We start from the raw sequence: 18,696 nt of genomic DNA on the forward strand, positions 1-18,696 counted from the left end.
TCTCCGAACTTGTAGTAGAAAGCAGCTGCAAAAGGTACACAGCCTCAAAAGAAGGATTAGTCTCCTATACCCACTTCAGATGTGGTCACAAAATATGATGGATGAGAAAGAGCCTCTGAGAGCCCAGATAGGAGCCACAGGAAATCATGAATGTGGAAGATTCTCCCAGAGAGCAGAGCCAGCACCTGGTTCCTTAAATGTCCTTACATTTCTCCATCATGAGGGTAGGCACACCTCTAAATTCCACTAGCAGATTGTTTATCTGAACCTTTCCCATCTCGCCTTTCAGGCTGTGTGCTGCTCCATGCCTGGAATGTGTTGGTGAGATCTTGGTGAGATTAGGATTGCACATTCCACTAGCAAATGTATAACCTGCCAGGGGGCTTTCAAATGCTTATACGCTTTATTATTATTTTTTAAAGATTTATTTATTTATTCATGAGAGACACAGATTGAGAGGCAGAGACATAGGCAGAGAGAGAAGCAGGCTCCCAGCAGGGAGCCCGATGCAGAACTCGATCCCGGATCCGGGGATCACGACCTGAGCCAAAGGCAGGCGCCCAACCGCTGAGCCACCCAGGCGTCCCTGCCTGTGCTCTTTAGTCCAGTATTTCCATGTGTAGTAATCTGTTCCAAAGAAACAGTCCAATGTGTAAATAAAGATTTAGGCACAAAGATATCCAATTCACTGTTATTTAAATAATAAGAAATTTGGGGCATCTGAATGGCTCATTTAGGTAAGTATCCAACTCTTGATTTTGGCTCAGAGCATGGTCTCAGAGTCGTGAGATGGAGCCCCATGTTGGGCTTTGCACTCAGTGGGGAGTCTGCTTGGGATTCTTTCTCTCTCTCTCCCTCCACTTGAGCACTCTCAAATAAATAAATCTTTTTTAAAAAAAGTAATAAAAAATTTGGAGACTATCTAAATATCCAACGAATTAAATAAAAGACCTAGTAAATTTATCAGATATTTATAGCATAGAATATTACTCATCCATTAACCTTTTTTGTATATGAAAAGTTTTTCATGATTTGAGAAAAGCTTATCATGCAAAATTGTATGTCAACGAAGACTGCTGCTCAGTAAAGACATATGCACAGCAAGAAAACCAGAGAAGGAGTATGTTAATATGTTTGTGGCGATTTTATAGGGAATTATAGGGCTTATTAGAGACAGTATCTTGGAGGTTTTGGTAACATACAGATTTGCTACAAAGGGTATAGATGGCTTTTATAATTAGGGAAGAGACTCTCCCTTGAAAGAATTGATGATGTACAGTTGTCACCTTCTTATCCCTGATGCTCTTCTGATTCTAGCATTTGGTTTGATGAGCTGGAGATACCATTGGCCTGAGAATCAGGAGCCCTGACTTCAGGCTTGAGTTGCTGGGGAAACTTGAGCCTCCCTGGGGCCTGTTTTCTCATTTGTACCCAACAGGGGCTGCGTGGGATGATACTGAGCTGGCCTTTCCAATTCAAAAAGTCTGTACACAAATGTGCTGAATCACCCTCCAGTTCATCATTCCTTGAGGTAAAACCAACCCTAAATCTTGGAGCCTGATAGACTTTGAAATTGGCCCTCATTTTAATTCTCAAGTTCTTAGCGTGAGAGCAACATTCAATATGGTTCTGAAATATCTCATGCAAAAAAGTGCCAGAGTCATAGACTGAAATATTTATTTGAATATAAATGAACTCAGATTTGCCAAAATGCGTTCCCCCTGTTGTCATGGACACAAATGCCTGACTTTCTGATTTGCATTTCTTCTCTAATGGGTACAATATGTTTCAGCTCCTCATTGGTGCTGGGATTGGATATGAGAAACTCACCCTTCTGTGAGCTCCCCAAAATGTCAGCCAGTGAGGAACTTTTGTGCCTTGGGTTCTGCTTCCCTGAGCCAGCTGGAAGTAAGTTTGTGTGCCCGTGGGGTCAGGACAGAAGCTCAGAAGACTCCTGGCCCCTCCCAGCCAGCTACTCCGGGAGGAACACAAGCAGTGGGCCCAGGTGCCTCCTACGTATTGCCTCTCATGGTCCTTCTTCCCGCCTCTTCAGAAGTTCACTTTTGCTCCTTATTCTTGAGTAGTGAGGGTTGCAGGAATTCTTGAGCAGATATTCCTGATCCCTGCCAACAATGCTCTTTGTGATCCCTCTCGGTCCTAGGTTGCCCTCTGCCCTCCCTCTCAGCTCGAGTCCCCAGAATCACATTCTCCCTTGCCGCCTCACCTTGAAAAAGACAATCACCGAATCTCCCAATTATTCCCCCTCCTCTCACTCACTGAGCCTTGTTTTCCATTTCTAAAATGCTAATGGGATCTTGCGTGATTTTTCTTAAAACCCCTTCATGGTCTGACCCTGATGTTAAGATAAAGTCCCAAATCCTTATCACGGCTTTTGAGACCCTGTCCTATCTGGCTCCTGACCCCCTTTTCAATCTCATCTCATGCCATCAGGCCCTGGGCTCACTATACTCCAAGCACATTGGCCATCTTGGCATGTCACCTTCCCCCCTTCATTGCCTTTGCCCATGCTGTTCTCTCACTTGGAGCTTTTTCCTCTCGCCCCCGAGCAGATATTTCTTAGTTTTCAGATTTTACCTTAAATGCCACTTGTTTAGGGAAGTCTTCTCTGATGCCCCGAGTAGGTTATATAATCCCTAGATAAATGTACTTGGCATCCCCTGGCCTTTTCGTCTATGGACTTTTCACAATAGGAATTAAATACTGATCTCGTGTCTAACTTCTCTGCTGATCCGTAAGCCCAGCGATGTTTAGGATCAGGTTTACTCAGTTGGCCATTATATCTCCAGCCCCTTGCAGAGCGTCAGGGACACGGTAGGTGCCAAATAATTATTTGAATGAAAATGAGTTCTTCAGTCTGGTTGTCACAAATTTCTAAATCACAAATCTGACCCTGTAAGCCCCCAACCCACAACTCTCTCCTTCCCTGACAAAACCAAGTAACTCAAACTTAGCTGAGGGCTCATTGGGAGCATGAGCAGACAGAGGTCCCCCATGGTCTGACTCCCAGGTCCTCTTCTCAGCCCCATTTCCTCACTCCCTGCCAGACCCTGCACGCCCCACACTTCAGAATCTCCTGACCCACCCATGGCTTCCACACTGAGTCTTGGTGCTTCCTGCTGGGTTTGTTCCCTTCTCCATGGAGAACTTCAGCACACCCTTCATAACCCAGTTTGGATGAAGGAACCAAGGCCTTCCCTCCTCTGAGAAGCCTCTTCCACCCCCAGCCAGCTGGTCCAATCCTGCTGGGTTGTATTACTCACGGGTAAGTTTGTAGTCAGTGTCACTCTCTTGTGAGTTGCTTTAGGACAGGAAGCCTGTCTTATTCTCCTGTGTCACCTGTGATCAGCATGAGATCTGGCCCACAGCCTGATGAGGGAACGCTCTTCTCTTCTCCGCATGCTTTCTCTCTGCTCCTGGACAGGAAAGCACTTCTGCCTCCCCTCGTGCCTGAAGTGCCGCTGCTCCAACCCCTTCCTAACTGTGCCCTGCCACCAGAGGAGACGTTGATATCCGATTGGTCAGAGTGAGGATATTCTCTGGAACAAATTGCACTCATGGGTGGCATGTCTGTGTCTTAAAGGCAGAGACAGAGGCTCTGCCCCTCTCCCACCTGTTAATCCAGCCAAGGCCCACAGTCTCTCCGCCCTCCTCTCTGATGCAGGTTCTGTGCCTCAGCCCCAGAGGTAGGTCACATGGGGCCTGCTCTGAGGGTCTCACCAACCTCACCTTTGGAGATTCAGGCCTCCTGGCAAAGCTTTGCTCCTGTCTCAGTCCTGCATATGAGGGAGTGAGGAAAAGACGTTGGACCCGTGGCCAGTTGCCAGGAATAAAGGGCTGCTTTGTTTCCTATTTGATGATGGTGCCTGGTGCATGTGCTTTACCAGGCAGTCCTTGATGGCCCCCATGGACTCCCTCACGTGGTCACTGAAATAATTCTCAATTCCGAGAGCCTGGGTTCAAATCCTGGCTCAGTACATGCTTGACTGAATGTGAACAAGTGATGAGGCTTGCATTTCCTCACCTAAAAAACAGGGACATCAATAATGTTCACCTCTTAAGGCTTTTGTGAAGATTACTTTTATTTTATTTTTAAAAATTTTATTTATTAGAGAGAGCACAGAAGCAGGGGGAAGGGACAGAGGGAGAGGGAGAAGCAGACCCCCCACTGAGCAGGGAGCCCAACACGCGGATTTATCCCAGGACCCCGAGATTATGATCTGAGCCAAAGGCAGATGCTTCACCGACTGAGCTACCTAGGTGCCCCTGTGGTGAAGATTGGATGAGAGGTTCTGAGCATGATGCCTGGCTCTCAGGAAGCACCAGGTGACAAAGAGGGACCCGGTTAGGGCGCTGGAGTGTAAGCTCTCCGAGGGCATGAATGCATCAGTCTCTTTCAGGGCTGCATCTTTCACTCCTGGGACTGAGCCTGAGGCAGAGCAGGTGCTTGGTGAATGCTTATTGTGTGAATGTTATTGTTCCTATTGTTAATAACGTGTAGGAGGCACTCAGTAAAGCTTTGAAAATGAATGAATGGATACATGCACGTCTCTCCAAAGCCAGTCTCTGATACACAGGCTCACTAAAAAGATAGAAAAGAGTCTGTTTTAATAAAATCAAGCACAGACCAGGGAGACCTCTCTACTTTGCAGTTATCTGAAGTGTCAGCAGAATTTTCTAGATTTGGATAGCACTGGCATTTTGGAACAGTCACGTGATGGGAACTCCTTCCTCCTTTCCACACGACTCTCTGGCCTCCTTCCTGTCTCAGATTCTCTCCTGGGTCCTGTGACACAGATGCACCAGGCACCATCCCGGCCCCGAGGAGCTCCAGGCTCACAGGTGAGTCCCTGGGAAGCCCTGGGGTCATGGTCTCAGGTACCCACCATGTGCTGTCGTCCAGCTCCAGCTCTGTCCCTTCCTTGCGAGTCCCCTGAGGATGCCCCTTCCTCTCTCTAGGAACTTCCATGATGGGTTTGGACTAGGTCAGTAGTGTCCCCTCTTCGGAGCAGAGGAACTCTTTGTTCTAGTAAAAATCCTATGTGGAAAATGAGGCTGCCTTGGTGGCGCCGTTGGGTAAGCTCCGATTCTTGGTTTTTGGCTCAGGTTGTGAGCTCGGGTTCGTGGAATGGAGCCCCACCTCGGGCTCCATGCTCAAGCCTGGAGTGTGCTTGGGTTTCCCTTTCTCCCTCTCCTTCCTGCTCTCTCTCTCTCTCTCTCAAATAACTAAATTGTAAAAAAACAAAACAAAACAAAACAAAAAACAGTACAAGTGAGGGTAAAAGCAGATACAAGGAAGCTGCCAGGACCGGGATGGTGGAGGCTGGCTCTGCCCACAGTCCCAGTCCCTGCCCTCCCTTTCCGACCCCCCCACCTCAGGAGTGCTGAGGGTGGGAACACAAGGTCCCTCCAGCATTATTCATGATCCTGTGGTCCTGGACTGCCCAAGATTTCCTTGTTTTTTTTTTTTGTTTTTTTTTGTTTGTTTGTTAAATATATGTTTATCTTCAAATAGTTTTTAGATTGAGGGAAGAGGTGAGAGGAGAGTACAGAGAGTTGCCATAGAACCCACACTGAATTTTCCCTGTAATTAACCACTCACGTCAGCATGGAGTGTCTGTCACAACGCACGAGCTGGTATCGACCCACTGTTACTAACCGAAATCCATACTTCACGAAGACTTCCTTAGTTTTCCCTTAATGTCTTTCCCCTGTCCCTGGACACCACCTAGGACATCACATTCCATCTACTCATCGTGGCTTCTCTGGCTCCTTGTGGCTGGGATAGTTTCTGAGCTTTCCCTTTTTTGGATGATCTTGACAGTTTGCAGAGTACTGGTCAGGTATTTTGTAGACTGTCCCTCAGTTGGGATTTGCCTGATATTTTTCTCATGATTAGTCTGGGGTTATGGGTTTTTGGAGGGAGATCCCAGGGGTGAATGCCATTCTCATCACATCATTATCAAGAGTCTATCCCATCCGTGTGACTTACCACTGCTCCATCAGTTGGCTGAGGCATATTGGTTGGTTTCTCCACTGAAAAGTCACTCTCCATCCCCACTTTCCTTACTCTGTACTCTTCGAAAGGACACCACTATGACTTGAGGGTGGGGAATTTTACTCCACTTCCTTGAAGACAGAGGATATACGTAAATTATCTGGGATTCTTTTGCACCAAAGATTTGTCTCTTCTCCCCCACTTATTTATGGTTCACTCATTTATTTATCTCTGTATAGATTCATATTTATTTTATATTTTGGGTTATAATCCAATACTATTTTATTTGTTGCTCAGATCATATCCAAAGGGTTCTGATTTCAGAAGAGCTTGGGTACCGGCTGGTTCTGCCCCCAGAAAGAGCTCATCAGTGAGGAGACAGCGTTTGGTGCAGGAGGAGGGATGGGGCTATTGGTTATGGAGGCCTCCACTCCATCTGTGCTCTGTGCTGGAGGAGGGGTCTCTGGCAGCTGCTGCTGAGGATATTTTTGGGGGGGGTTGGGAGAAGCGGAGGTGATCCCCACCCCTACTCACCACCCTCAAAGAATCAGAAGAGAACTAAAGAGCTAAAGAAAAGCTGGCTTAGCTGGAGCCCACTCTCTGTTCCCCTGAATGGTTTTGATGGTGGAATTTAAAGGGGCAGTAACGTGTACTCACACCATCTTGTTATTTGTGTCACATGTTGAAAACCTTGTTGGGTAAACTGGGGAGCAAAGCAAAAGGAAACCCTCAATGATTTCACCTGCATGCAGATCTCAGAAGCAAGTCCTCCTTAGTGAGAGAAAACAGAAGTGGGGTGTACATGCGTGTGTGGACCTGTGTTAAGATTGGTCCTGATGATTTACAGCATCTGCAGATGGAACAGGACCCCAATATTGAGGATTTAGCTGCAGGAGAGGGCTGTTGGAGGAAGGAGACCCGAGTTCCAGTCCCTGCCCCATCGTCAGCTTGCCGTGTGACACTGGGCAGATGCCACATGCCACACATCTCTAGGTCTTGGATTCCTCACCCGTAAAGTGTGGAGGTTAGGAGCAAAAAGAATATAACATCAGGAACGAGGCCAGTGACAATACTGCCTTTTTGAGGGTGTTACTATGTAGTAGATGCCCCATTAAGTGCTCTGTACGCATCATCTCCACAACAGACCTGAGACGTCAGGGGTTTTGTTCTCATTTGACAGATGAGGAAACAGGTTCAGGCATGGTGAGGCCAATAGATCAGGAAACAGTTGCCACTGAAAAGACAGTTACTCACAATTCCCAAGAGGGAAGCAGGGCCAGAAGAGGAAGCACCCGGGTAGGTCAGGCATGCTGTCTGGGCTGAAGAGAACATAGTTGATGTCCAGGCTGGGATTTGAATTTTCTCTCCAGGACTGGGATTTTTATGATTGAGAACCCAGGTACTGGGGCAGATTCCCGGGGCTGCGATGCTGTGCAGCTCAGGCCATTTGCATCAGCTTTCTGAGCCTCCACTCTCCCATCTGTAAACAGGCTCAGCAATAGAATTTTCTAAGAGGATGGAGGCTCTGCCATCTAAGAGCTGGTCCTTGAAGGAAAACCCTTGCAGGGGAGCTGAGACAGGTTCAGGATGCAAATGCAGACAGTTCAAGCTCATTAATTCTGACTTCAGTGGTTTGCAGTCTGGGATGATTTGAAGCCAGTAAAACTAGGCTTCCTTTTCACTATTAATAAGAGTGTAAACAAGATTAGGGGGCGAGTGCAGGGAAGCTAAGGTAGGCCATTGTTATCATAATATTGCAAGGGAATGTTAATTCACACAAGCAAACAAACTATTTTCAACTACTTTGAGGCTGCTGTTTACATATCAACAGTGTGCTAATTGCAAATGACTCTTTCTCAGTGCAGAGCTGGGTCTACTCTGTTAGCTTTTGGTGGGGGAATTTTTTACATTTGAAGACTTCTCTTTAAAACTACTGTGTAAGTTGGGCTTTTCTTTTTACCTTGTTGTTACCAACCATCGGAGGATCCCCAAGATTCAGGGAGGGTGCTCACAGGAGAGCACTGCCTTGCACAGAGGTGAGCAGAGGCTGATGGGGAGCTACGGAGAGCTGTGGGCATGGAGGTGCCTGAGCAAAGGCTTCCCAGGAGAATTGACCATCTGCTTGGGTCTAGAAGGGTGATGGGTTTGGCTTGATCTGGGACCAATTCCTGAACTCACACCCTGTCTCACCTGTCCTGTGCACCCCACTTGTCTGGCCATCTCCCCATTCGTTCGTTGCCCTACCTTTCACATGGCACTCAGCTGCTAGATAAGAGCCCAAGGGGCTGTCGCTGTAGGGAGGGGCAATGTACTCCTGGGGCAATGTAGCTGGACATTGTGGAATATGGGAAGCCCAAAGAATTGCCCCTCTTTTGAATGCATACGCAAGATGTTAGGGTAGGAGGGTATGTAGTAGTTCTCAAATCTGGCTGCATATTAGAATCACCTGGGAAGCTTTTAAAAAAAATTGAATTCCCAGGTTCCACCCCAGATCAATTAAGTCAGTAGGGTAGAGGATCACAGCTGTAGAGTTTATTACTTACATTGCTCAAAGGGATGCTTGATCCCATTATATCTCACATGGCTGTCACACTTTTCTGTGTGTTTTCTTTGCTTCTCCCTCATTAACAAGCGTAACGAATTCATTACTTCCATTAAGTCAGCCAACCTTTATTGAGTGCTTTATACCAGGCATGATACCATAATTTGGAGGGCCAAAGATGAATGACACAGTTCCTGCCCTCAGGACTTCGTAACTGGGGAGAGAGAAGTGTGCAAAGAAAATAGTATTCTGGTGTGGCCAGTGCTGTCATGGAGGAGGGGCACCATTGTGCAGGAGCACCGAGGAGGCAGTGAAGGACTCAGTCTGGAGGGGATGGGGAACATTTCCTAGAAGAGCTAGCATTGAGGGTGAACCTTGAAAAGATAGTAGGAATTCTCTGGGCTAAGGGAACTTTGGGCAGAGGGAACAGTATGAGCAAAGGGCAGGAAGTATGAAGCTGGGTTGTGCATTTATCACTCTGTGTCGGGCACGGTGTGGAGCACTTCACCTTCATGAACTCTTCCTAATCCCACAAGGTAAGAACTCGTTTTACTTCCAGTTTACAAATTAGGAAACTGAGGCAAAGGGAAGTTGAACAGTGTGACTAAAGTCCCACAATTGGTAAGTGGGGAAGTTGAGATGGAAACCAAGCTGCACCCAACCCCAGAGCAAGAACTAGATGAGGAGGATGTGGGGAGGTGGGTGGGGGTGGGTAGCAGGGCAGGATGTGTGACAAGGGTAATGCTCACAATAGGATCTTACATTTATCCACTGTTTATCTGGTGCACCATGATTTCTTTTTTCTTTTTTCTTTTTTTCCCCAAAAGAAAATTTCAAGCAGACTCCATGCTGAGCCAGAGCCTGACACAGGGCTCAATCCCATGAGCCTAAGATTAAGGCCTGAGCTGGAACCAAGAGTCAGACACTCAAGCAACGGAGTCACCCAGGCAGCCCAGTACATCATGATTTCTAAAACACATTTCTTTACTTGGGTGCCCAACACTTCCTGAGTGGACCGATTTTCAATGCACTACCTCTCAGCCCTCTCTGGAGCCAGATGGATACAGGAAGGGCAGCCAGGGCTCTGAGCCAGTGGCAGGGTTAGCAGGGCCTCTGCATGGTGGTCACTGGCCTTGGAGCTCCCAGGCTAGGCTGTGGGGCCCTCTGGCTCTGACTGAGGAAGTGCTGCACATTGCCTGGGGTACAAAGTGCATAATTTGATGATTTGGGGGATTCCTGTGTCATTCATTGATCTGGAGTGTCATTCATTGATCTGGAGAAATATACACTCATTTTGGTGCCACCTTTGGGTCCCCACTTAAATACCCATAGTTTGTCTGAGGTCTTCCCTGGTTGTGATAATGTATATATATCTTTTGTAAGAATGACTTTTTTTTTTTTTTTTTTTTTTTTTTGTGGCAGAGCTAAGACATTGCGTTTAAAAAGCAAGAGCTCTGGGCTTGCTTTTTGGAGTCAGTGGAGCTGGTCTTGCTATTAGGACAGTAAGTAAGTGACCTGCTCTTAAGGGCAGGAGGGGTAAGATGGTCTCACAGTGTGCAGGGTCATTCTGCTTCTTAGAACTCAGTTGGGGGGTCATTTGTAATTCTGGAGACTGGTTTTGAGGGACACGGACCCCTTGGTACTATAACAGAGCTCAGGTGGAAAGCTATAATCACAATATGTTACCCTGACAAAAGTGAAGACTTGTTTAAAATACGTATCTCTGAGAATCCTCTCTTGCAGAGACAAATGAAGCAATTTGAGGAATAGGCTCAGTCTATGTTAAACACAAAGGGGATGAGAGAATTAATTAAAGGGGAGGGGCGGGATTGATCTCTGTGCTTGAAGCCGTGAGCCTTGGTTTGCCACATCCCTGACAACCTCTGATGCCTGTGCCGGGACACACCTTAGAACGTGTCCTCTGCACAATGCACTGGAGAAATGAGATTAGCAGGCATCGTAGGAGGCATTAACGGACGGTGGTTCTTACACAGGGCAAGTCTATGTAGCATCTGAGCAAGAACTAGAAAAAGGAGTCCCTTCTGGAAGGAAACAGCCTTGAGAGTGCCCAGCTTGGCAAGTGATGAGAAGCTGGTTTCTCTTATCCCTCTGCTCTCTTGGCCAAGTGCCTTCGTGGAAACTGTACACCTGTGCCTGGCAGCGGGGGGCCTGAGGTTGCGGTTGGTCCTCTCTCTGTCTCTCTGCCTCAGCCCAGAACAAACATGTGGCTGGATAGGAGCCACAGAAGCCAAGAGGAGGTGGAATCTGGTGGCCTGCCAAAGACATCTCATCACATTCTTCCCCCAGGACTACCTGAAAAAAGCCACGGGCCTGAGGACTGACCTTCTTGAGAAGCTCTCCTGTGCTGACACTGGCAACATCACCAGGGAATCATTTGGAGGCACCTCCTGTGTGCCAGAGGATGTCTTCAGAGCCAGGCAGCGTATTGGTTTCCTGTTGCTGCTGTAAGGAATGACCACAAATTTAGTGGCTTAAAATGACACAAATTTATTCTCTTCATGTTCTGGAAGTACGAAAGTCCAAAATGGACTTATTGTTTAAAATCAAGGTATCGGCAGGGCTGCATTCCTTTTGGAGGCTCTTCAGGAGAATCTGTTCCCTTGCCTTTCCTAACTCCTGGAGGCTGTCTATACTCTTTGGCTAGGACCCCTTGCTTCATCTTCCAAGCCAGCTGTATAGCATTTTCATGTCTTTCTCTTTGACCTTTCTGCCTCTGTCTTATAAGGACCCTTGTGATTAATTGTGATTATCTCAGGTAATTGAGTATTGTCTATCTCAAGATCCTTAAAAGTCACATCTGTAAAGTGCTCTCTGCTGTGTAAGGTAACATCATCACAAATTCCCAGACCCAGGACTAAGACATGGACTTCTTTGGGGGTCCATTATTCTGTCTACCACAACACTTACATGTTGCCTTTGTTTGTTTGTTTCCAATGTCTGTGTCTCCATCAGATTGTCAGCTTCTGGAGGGTAAGAATTGTATACATTTTGTATGGTTGGCATGTTTCACATTACTTAACACAGTTGCTGTTGGCAAATACTAATTCTTGAACAAATACATCCTGACCTCTTCAGGGTTATGGGTAAGGTCACCGAAGCCTAGAGAGATGTGCGGCTTGTTTCAAGTCTTATCAATCTTGTGGCAGAGCTGGGTTCAGAACCCAAGTCATAAAAGTCTTTCCACTTTCCCTAAATAGATAGTGGTCCAAAGTCTCAGCATACAAGATAGCCTATCCTTTTCCCATAGGATGACATGGACATTCCTCCAACCCTGCTGGCTGGGGTTGTTTAGAAGGACATTACCTATCCAAATGGAGTATAAAGAAGAATCCAAGCTATGGAGTCTCTAAGACGTAGGTCTAAGTTCTGCTTCCACTTATAGCAGTTAGCTATTGCTGTATAACCAACCTCCCCATAACCTAGTGGCTTAAAACAACAATAATTTATAATTTCTCATTTGTCTGTGGGTTGGCAGTTTGTTAATCTAGACCTGACTTGATTGACCTTGGCTTGGTTTGCTCATGTCTGTGGTCACCTACTAGGTGAGCTGGGGACTGGCTGGCCTGGGATGGCCCAAGCTGGGACAAATCAGCTTTGTTCCATGTAGTCTCTTATCCTCCAGTGGGTAATCCTAGGCATGTAGTCGTGGCCACGGCAGGTTCTGGGAGAGAGAGTAGGAGTGTACCAGCTCAGAACTGGTGTGTTATTACTTTTGCCACATCCTCTTGGCCAAAGCAAATCAGACACTAGATTCAAGGGGATATGGACATGTCCCCACTTCCTTTAGGGGAGGATCTACAAAGTCACAGTCCTGATACAGGAAGGGGTAGAAAATTAGGGACAACTGTATAGTTAGTGTACCCCATGCTTTGACCCCATGACAGTCAAGTTTCTTAATTCTTTGATTCTCTAGTTTCCTCACCTGGAAAATGGGGAAATAGTAATAATATTACACTGTGGTGAGGATTAAATGAGATGGAACTCGTGAAACCCTTAGCAATGCCTGGCATGGTGCTCAGTAATGATAGCAGTGGCTGTGCCTAATAAGATCAGCAATTACTCTTGTTTTTGTTATTGTTATTACATAATAATTGTTCCTATTATTGTAGTTTCTACGTAGCAGAAAAACCATGGTCCTAATAAGAGATAACAGATGCTGGCGGGATGTATCTCACTTCATGGGGACAGGAAGGAGGCCAGAACATGGCTGTTTCTCAGGTTACTGAGAACCTTTTATCTTTCTTCCATTTCATAAGGATAAATATGAAGGGCCCCTGGGTGGCTCAGTCGGTTAAGCATCTGACTCTTGATTTTGGCTCCAGCAGGTCATGATTTCAGGGTAGGATCGAGCCCTGCATGAAGCTCAGAGCTTTTGGGGGGGAGGGCTCTGCTTGAGATTCTCTCCCTCTCTGCCCTTCCCCCTGCTAGCACACAGAGCACTCCCTTTCTCTCAAATAAATGAATCTTTAGAAAAAGGATAAATATGAATATAGCATTTAGGGACAGCGTGGGACTTGAATTCAGAGGACCTGGATCCACGTATTAGATCTTCATCCTATTAGCTGTGAGAATTTGGACAAATTTTACTGTACCTCCCTGATTCTCAATTTCTTTCCCTATAAAATGGAGCTAATAGTACCTACTTCCCTAGTCTGTTAGGCGAGCTGACTCAGTTGCGACAGGTAAAGAAGAGTTCTGCAAGCTGGAAAACACTAGGCAAATATTCCTTATTATCGATCAGTCCTTTCCTTCTTGTCATCTGCATCTGTGCCCTCAAAGGCCTAGGCTGTCTCAGGATGATGAGCTTTAAGAAGATGATGGAAATTTCTTGGCTCTCTGGTTATCTGTGAGCAGGAAACTTATCTTAACTTGTGTGATTTTCCAGCAGTTATCCAAGCTTAAAAGTTTCATAAAAGGGGACAAATTCCAAATGTTCAACCTTCTAAAATCAAAAGAAATGACTCACAGGTCATTAGCATCCCTGGAACATAGTGGCTTCTGTTTTATTGCTATTAAGTAGGATTTAGCTCTATTTTATTAAGGCAATTTTTACAATCATGTGAGAGGTTAATGCATTTCGCACATAATCCACTGCCTAGCTCACTAAATGCTGAACCCATTAAAGCCAAGCCATACAGGGGAAGGTTTCAAGACAGAGTGACAAATTATGGGTGGTGTGCAATGAGTGACTAAAAGTATCTGAGGGTGTTTTTTTTTTTTTTTTCTCCGAAATTTAAAATTTGTTCTCAAGCAGGAAAATAATTGGGCTGTCCTAGCAAAAGTACTTATGTAGGAGCATATGGCTGCAGCTGGTAAGCCCTGATGGGCAGTAATGGACTCTTGCCCAGGTGCCAAAGTTCTGAGAGAGTATCCCTTCAACAATTCCTAGCCCTCTGGCCACTTAGGTCTTCTTTTATGATTTTTCTACATCTTGGGACCTGAAAGGCAGTATCTGCCAGGAATTCTGCATTTATTAAGCAATAATGGATTGCCCCACCCTCTGTACTCTCTTCATGGAAGACAGAGCCGGTTGGAGTTTTGAGCAGTAGCAGGTCATAGTGATCACGTGGGTATCTGAAGCCTGGAGAAGGAGGCAGGAGCCAGATCATGGAATACTTTGTAAATTTTTTAGAGTAAATATGTAGACATTTGGGGTAAATATCTAGGGGTGGGATAGTTGGGTCAAATAAGCAGCCTCTGTTTAACCTCTCTCATATATTTTGCCTTCCTACCAGTAACGTATGATCATTCCAGGCTGCATCTTTGAAATCGGAGCCATTCTGGCGGGTTTCTAGTGGCATCTCTAGTGGTGTTATAATTTGTGTTTTCCTAGGGATGAGGGACATTGACATCTATCTGTGTATGTGATGAGGTCAGGATTTTAAACAGTGGACGCAGAGAATCCGATCTGTGTTTTAGGTTCTCGAACCAAGATGGAACTAAGATCTTGAATCTGATTTCTTCTCATCATCCCCGCTGAAGTGCTGCAACCGAAGGGACAGGGAAATTCCTTTTTTTTTTAAATTTTTATTTATTTATTTGTATTTTTTTTAATTGGAGTTCGATTTGCCAACATATAGCATAACACCCAGTGCTCATCCCGTCAAGTGCCCCACTCAGCGCCCATCACCCAGTCACCCCATCCCCTCACCCACCTCCCTTTCCACCACCCCTTATTCGTTTCCCAGAGTCAGGAGTCTCCCATGTTCTGTCTCCCTCTCTGATATTTCCCACTCATTTTCTCTCCTTTCCCCTTTATTCCCTTTCACTATTTTTTATATTTCCCAAATGAATGAGACCATATAATGTTTGTCCTTCTCTGATGGACTTACTTCACTCAGCATTGTACCCTCCAGTTCCATCCACGTTGAAGCAAATAGTGGGTATTTGTCGTTTCTAATGGCTGAGTAATGTTCCATTGTATACATAGACCACATCTTCTTTATCCATTCATCTGTCGAAGGACACCGGGGCTCCTTCCACAGTTTGGCTATTGTGGACATTGCTGCTATAAACATTGGGGTGCAGGGGCACAGGGAAATTCTACATAATTTCTGAAAACCACAAAAAGGTCCTAGCCACTTCTTTGAAACCTCTGAGAGTTTTAGCAAAATAAAATTGGAAGCGGAGAGCACAGTAGAGGTAGGTACTGGCTGCTTGCTCTGCTATCCTTTGGTTGGTGGAATGAATGAAACAGTTTTACTCTGCCCCACTGCTTAGTTCTTCTTGGATCTAGCATTCTATGTTAGAAACTCCCGATGGCAGAGGAAGGGGTAAGGCTCAGTCCTCTAATACCCACACCTGAGACTGCAAAAAAAATTCCAAACAAACAAAAACCACCCCTGGTTGTACCATAATATCTATTGTTTCCTTCTTTCATAGCAGTAGCGTTTTTAGCTGGTCAGATGGCCACTCAGAATAAGAATTACATTTCCTAGCCTCCCTTACAGTTAGGTATGTTTATATGATTATAGAGGTTTAGTCTCTGGAATGTAAGTAGAAATGGTAATGGTCATCTCCAGGAAATACTGTGTGTGTGTGTGTGTGTGTGTGTGTGGATGTGGGTGTGGGTGTTGGCAGGACTGAGGGAGAGAGAAAATCCCGAGGAATCTGTATGCCCAGGGTGGAGTCCGACACTGGGCTCATCATGAGGCTTGATCCCACCACCCAGCAATCATGACCTGAGCTGAAATCAAGAGTCAGGCGCTTAACTGGCTGAGCCACCCAGGTACCCCACCAGGAAGTGTTCTTAAAGAGAGAGTGTATAAATTTTCCCCACCTTCCTACTGCTGGATGGATTCTGGACTTGAGGGCTGGAGTTGAAGCATTCTCTTTAGACTATGAGGTAAGACCCTATGCTGTGGAAGATAGAGCAATAAGACTGAATGAGCCAAGACCCCTGACACTGTGGAACGTTGAATCAAAGCTAGACTGACAGCTTCTGGATTTCTGTTTCTTGAGAGAGAAATAAGCTTATATCTTATTTAAGGCACTGTTGTTTTGTCATTTGCAGCTGAAGTTAATTTTAATTTATAAATCCTAATTCCTCATTGCTGTTGGTCACTTTCAGGAAAGGTATAGTGACCTACTAATTACCAGCAGATTATCCAAAGTGAACTAACTATAAATGTCATCAACAAGTATGAGGAAATGGTGAGAAGATGCTGGTTTTGTGAAAAGACTTAGCAATTCAAAGAGAGGGGCTAGAAAACCAGTCTGAACATTGAGCATAAACAGTGTACTCGGTGGAAAGGGTATTTGAAAAAGCCCTCTTAATTGTGTGAGATGCTGTTATGTTGATTTTTAAAAGATCAATCTGAAAACAATAAGGAGTTCTTAGAAAGAAAGACATGATTTCCATTGGTTTCTACGCTATCAAGGCTATGCATCGCCAAATGGAAACGTCAAAGAAGAGCCTGATGAATTAAAAAACTAGCTTGAGAAACTCTCCCAAAGCTCAGATGAAGATTTTGAAGAGATAGAACAGAAGTGCCAAACGAAAGGGAAAAGAACTTCAGAACGAATGGGGGAATACAAATAAAAATAGGCCTGGAGACTCAGATCCAGGAAATTCACTGTCCATTTAATGGAGGTTTCAGATGCAGAGAGCTTTATAGAAGTGAAGCTGTAATTGAAGAAGAGACTGTCCTTGAATTGAAAAAAACAAAACAAAACAAATACATCTTCAAATAGCAATCTCCACAAAGGGTTGGAGAGGAGCACTGAAGGAAGTTCAAAACTTTAGAGATTATCGGAAAGGTATCACTAGTATCAGAAAAACCAATAAGAGGTTCAGATTGTTGACTGATTTATCTTCAAATTGTGCTCAAATATGATGGAAAATATAAAGTTCAGAGAATAAGTAATTGTGACTGTACTTTCTCCTATAAACTATTAAAATAATAACAGTCTTGGTTACTTACTATGAGACAGGCACTGTTCAAAGCATATTGGTTGAATTATTTCATTTAGCTCTCATGGCAACCTCAAAAGGTGGGCACTATCATCCTTTTTACAGACGAGGAAGTTGAGGCACAGAGAGGTAAATAACTTGCTCAAGGCTACACAGTAAAGGCAGAAGGGACACAGTATGAACTCAGCTCATGGTTTTTTTATTTTTTATTTTTTATTTTTTATTTATTTGAGAAAGAGCGAGCAAGAGCACGCACAAGCAGGGCGAGGGGCAGAAGCAGAGGGAGAAGCAGGCTCCTCGCTGAGCAGGGAGCCAGACATAGGTTTCCATCCCAGGACCCTGAGATCATGACCTAAGCTGAAGGCAGACACTTCAACTGACTGAGACACCCAAGCGCAACCTCAGCTCACGCTCTTAACTACCAAACTACACTACTTCCTAAAACAAGTTGAGGAATATTAATCTAGTAGAAGAACCAGACTTTAATCAATGCCTGTTAAGCTGCAACTATGATAAGTGCCAGTAGGGGGTGCCGTAGAGTTTTCATGCCTGGGAATCCAGCCTGACGCTTCACAGATGAATGGCGTGTAGTTACTGCTTATTGAATGCTTTTTTTCTACCAGATACTGAGCATCATCCAAAGGGGAAAACTAGAGGAAGGATCTGGGGTGACGATCTTCTACTTACATGGAGCACAGAGACAACTCAGACTTGGGAGGAACCGTGTCTGTCAGAGGAGAGTATTATCTCCACCACATCCAGTGTCGGCTTATAAACCCCACCAACAGGGAGCTCACTACCTCTTGCGGTACTCTGCATCGTCATTGAGCACCTGGACCCCAAACAGTCCCAGACTTCAAATCTGAGGTTGTCCTGAGCTAGAAGATGATCGCAGAGTCTTGGCTGGTTAACAATAAAGATAGAGGAACAATGTGCTTCCCCAAAGGACAGGCATGCTTATGATGGAAAAAGGAAGTGTTCATGAGGGCCGTGATGCAGCTTCCCAGAGGCTGATCTTGTAATCACACCTCCTGGATGTCCAGAGTAGCCTCTAGTGCTGTGAGTCTCTTGATTTCCTGATTCACGTATTTACTCCTTCACACTACCATTCATGGATTTTTTTTTTGTACACACCTCCATTCATTCACTCCTCAATTTATTTTTTTCATTCATTCATTGATTTAGTAGGCATTTGCTAGGTCCCTGCTGGTCTATGTGCAGGAGGAGGACGGGATCCATTTCTGGGAGGTCCTGCTCCGTAAGAACTAAGACGTCAGTTACTAACTATGAAAAAGCCTGCAGATTTCAAAGTGTTTGGGGTCTGTAAGAGTAGGGACTGCTCCCAGCATCCATCTAGAGGACTCGAACTGTGCACTGAGGGGCAAGTGTGTGTGCTGTCCCACACAAGCAGGCAATTCACTAGAAGGAGGGTGGCTCTAGTGACTTATGGGTAAATGAAGACGCACTTGAGTTTTCCTCTCAGCTCCCATTTTATAAATGAAGATCTGGGCTCAGGTCACATTTCCCTAAGCCATGGTCTGAAAGCAAGGTATGCTTCCCACTTTAGTGCAGATAGGTAGCATAGGGGATAGCTATTTAGGAATCGATCTGAAATCATTTACATTCCAACCAAATTCCCAATGTTAATGTCTTAAGCCAGACATGATTGGGGAGGAAGGGAGAGACTGGAACCAAGAGAGAGTT

At 45.3% G+C, this 18,696-nt stretch overlaps 1 long non-coding RNA gene across 14 annotated transcripts in view; it reads left to right on the top strand.

Moving 5' to 3' along the window:
• The window catches only part of LOC140602401 (uncharacterized), a 93,669-nt gene that overhangs the window by 69,992 nt on the left and 4,981 nt on the right, over window positions 1-18,696 (top strand). For 4 of the 14 annotated variants that reach the window (XR_012005355.1, XR_012005354.1, XR_012005356.1 and 1 more), the window contains 3 exons: window positions 4,790-4,860; window positions 9,981-10,060; window positions 17,616-18,051. This is a non-coding gene — a long non-coding RNA (uncharacterized lncRNA). Of the gene's footprint in view, window positions 1-4,789; window positions 4,861-9,980; window positions 10,065-17,615; window positions 18,052-18,696 lie in introns of all 14 variants that reach the window. The other 10 variants (XR_012005363.1, XR_012005366.1, XR_012005367.1 and 7 more) reach the window with 5 other exon arrangements.

This window comes from Canis lupus, chromosome 13 (genome assembly GCF_048164855.1).
Source record: "Canis lupus baileyi chromosome 13, mCanLup2.hap1, whole genome shotgun sequence".
In the NCBI taxonomy this organism is placed as follows: Eukaryota; Metazoa; Chordata; class Mammalia; order Carnivora; family Canidae; genus Canis; species Canis lupus.